We start from the raw sequence: 3862 nt of genomic DNA on the forward strand, positions 1-3862 counted from the left end.
AAAACAAATTCTATGGGACTGAGAAATATTATTTTCTACTTTTTAGTCCATTTATAAAAGCGTTGTATATTAAAAAGTTTTTTTTATATTATTTATTTAATATTATTATGGTCACTTTGTTTTGTTTATAAATGAATATGCACATATGCATGTAGTAAAGCAGCTCAAGTAAAATAGACCAATGGGTGAAAATTGTACTATCGTTTTTTTCTGAGCTTGATTACGCGCTGATTGGAGTTATAAATTTAAGGATTTAGGAAAAGTATCTGGGTGGTATCAAATAATTTTTTCCCCACTATCCGAGGATCCGAAGAGTATTTCAGTGTTAAATTTGCATCACAACTACATTTTGGGAAAATTTCTGAAGGTAAATATTTTTATTCGATTAAAAATATTTAGTTTTTATAGCAATTATACGAAAACATGTATTTTCCCCACATAAAATTTATGGAAAACTACAAAGGCCTGGCAGCACGGTTAAATATTAACTTAATTTTCCATTTTCTATAATTCTAAAGGGTGGCAGCGAGAAAATTCCAAAAAAAATAAATTTATTGTGTATTCTTGGACCACCCTAATGCACATAAATGGCAACAATGCACTTGACTGCCTATCCTATAAAAATAAAATAAAATATTTTTAGGCTTGAATACTGCCCATGCGATTTAGGTTAGGATATTATATTGGCTGTTCAGGAAGTGGTAAGAGACTCAGTAAGGTTCAATAAATAGTAACCGCGTTTATTGGAATCATCGGGGCACTGGAAATTAACATGATGATAAAGGTAATCAGGGGCACAGTGTATCCAAAAATTAGTCAAAGAATACCTCACTTTTCTTTCTGTCACATCTGACAATTTCGCTTATTTCAGTTTAAAAGTTAATCCTTTTTGTGTTATCTTTCGTTTACTTTTAAAATTAAATTTTATCAAAATTTGTATAGTGACCCAAAGGCCGTCGTGGACAGGAGTAGTTTTTTTTTTAATTTTATGAAAATCAACCAGGGTAAATGGTAATCTAACCGACCGCAGTCGACAAAATTCGCCGGAGCCAAAGTAGACTTCCGCGCAACTTTTGTAATTTTTTCATAAAATAATGACCACAGTATTTTTGCGGAAAGGTGTTCTTTGCAAAAACACTGTGGTCAGCGTAGCTGGAATTGGACTTACAGGGGCTATATTTTGGTGAAAAAATTACATCGACGTCGACGTCGAAGACCATAAGAAGGCCGAAGATAGATATGAAGTCCAAGCGAATGATTGAGTGAGATTATTCTTTGTGTTTTCAAAATGTGCTGGGTGCTTGTGATCTATGGGATATTTATGTATGTAACACAAGTTGTTTTTGCATGCATATGAGTGAGTCTCTTTTATTGTAAACGTTCATAATAGCTTGTTTGGCAATGATGCAATACGGATATTCCCATAAAATAAGAAAGCCACGAGAAACTCGAAAACTTGAAAATGGGACAATTTATAAGAAATATAGGCCCCGATGCCGAGCTTTCACACATTTTAATACGAACGCTCAATGATCTAATTTTTACTCATATGAATGCAAATGCACAACACGCATGGATGAATGTATGAATGTACATATGTATGTTTTAATGTGCGAAACACAAAAATAATTTATTTGTTTTTTATCTGTACAATGCTGCAACAAAATAGTTACAAACAGAAATGTACATAGTATGTATGTATGTATGTAAGTATGATTGTATGTATATACCCGTAAACCAGACGTTGACAACAACAAGAAGACAACACAATAAACCACAAACAACAAAGGAAAAATTAGCGGTTAAAGTAAAGACAGCGAATTTTTTCTTACCAAATCTTCTTTTCTTTTTAGATTTTCTGAGTGTGTTTGTTAAATTGGGATCGGTATCTGGTATCAGAAAATTTCGTTTTTATAATTTTTTTAAATATATATATATTTTTTTTCAATTTTGTCGACATTTGCATTTGGGGAATGGAGAAGTAGTGTTTGGACAGTGGACATATCGCCGATAAATAAGAAGTCAGGTCAATTCAAGTAAATAGGAAGAAAGAAGAAAGAAAATGATTGCAATTCGTTAGTATTTGAGACCATTTTCAGTTATAATTGCATGTGAATATTATTGAGATGTAGGAAAAATTTTTAGTTTGAAGATAACAATTGCGAAACAGTCAAGTGGCTGGACGACTCATGAAATTTCAAAAATTTTGCCACTGCATATTTTCGCGTAAAATAGATACGTATGAATTTGCGGTGAGACTTACCGACTGTAGTATAGCGTACAAATGTTTCCTTGTTCTCCAACATGGCGTCCACCGCAAGTTTTTCACAGTACTGTGCCGTTATAATAGCAATTGTGGGTTGCTTATTCGAAGCGATTGTGGGCATTTGTTTCACGACCTTCCAGGGAATAAATAAACAAATATTTGAATGTGAATGCTTGCATATGGACGGAGTAAAAGTTTTATTTTGAGATAAATATATCGAGAGTAATATACATACATATAACAGTAATTTAAAGTGAAGAGTGTTTGTTTAATAAGTGCTTCGATATGTGGATATATCGATAACTACTTCGATGTACATATACTATTGATAAAGTTATGGAAAAAATATCGATAAAGTAAGCGATCAATATAGATAGAGTTATCTAAAATATCGATAAAGTTAACTAAACTATCAATAAACTTATCGAAAAAATGTCGATAATAGCTTCAACCCCAGGGTTGGGCACGCTGGACTAAATTTTTAATGCACTGAGCATTTGATTACCACTATTCTTGTAGGGAATGGCTTAGGTGTTTATAGCACCAATCAATGAAAATAAGTTTATTGAAGCTCTCTCTATGGGTCGAGCGACTTGCAGGGTTCGAAGAAAGCAAAGCGCGATCATTTCTATCTATATGTATCTAGCAGCTCTCACATTGAGACCGTAGTGCGTGATAAGGCATCGCATGTGTTGCGGGGTGGGCTTGTTTTCTCCAAACACTAAGGCTCTAGATGAGCGGCCTGCCGAATTTAATATCTTCCCTAGTCAAGGGTGTCTTGAATTTTTCATGGCTGTTGAATGGTTTATAGTCAGGAAGCTTTCTGACGAAGCCTACTGGATATTTTCCGGCTGTCAAGAATAATAGTGGCGCAATGGCAATATGGTCTCTTCCGTGGCTGACTCTTGCATTCTCTTCATTAATTACCTGGTCGCTGAAAGGCTCCGGCTCAGTACGTGGCCAAGAAAAAATGAAATAATCAACACATTTTCCATTCTCAATCATTGCTCGGTGCTAAAACTCCGTCGACCAAATATCAAAATCAGAATACCGTCGAGTACCATAAAGGAAACTCCCACTCTGTACGTCCAGTATCCTTGGACAAGCCCCCCGTCAGACCCAACGCCGGTTTGAGCATACCTTCGAGTGACTGAAGGCAACCCAGGTATGGAGCCAAGACAGATCTGTAAGAGTAGTAAATCTGGAAGTTCCGGCTTTCACGTCCAGGACTCTCGTACGAACAAATTCTTTGGAGGTGGTTCGGTAACGGCTCCTAAAGTATAGATATCTCGTACAGCCAAGCCAAGGCATACCTTCGGAAAGCTGCAAATGAAAGGGGGGCAAGATACAATTCAGGAGCCCCAAACAAGCGTTTTCCTAGGACAGACACCTACCCTCAAGAATGCAACGATCAGCGAATCAAATTTAATGGGTATAGATCCCGCAAACTCTTTGGACTACCTAACTTTTCACGGGCTATCAGCGCCTTTAGTAAAGTCTCAATAAATTTGTATACATTTTGATTCTTGTTGCGTTCCGGTTTCGTGCTTGATTCAGAAAATATACCAAAAACTCAATTAACTTATGATTCTCACT

Source organism: Rhagoletis pomonella, unplaced genomic scaffold, assembly GCF_013731165.1.
Source record: "Rhagoletis pomonella isolate Grant_MI unplaced genomic scaffold, Rhpom_1.0 Rhpom_scaffold_00002, whole genome shotgun sequence".
Classification (NCBI taxonomy): Eukaryota; Metazoa; Arthropoda; class Insecta; order Diptera; family Tephritidae; genus Rhagoletis; species Rhagoletis pomonella.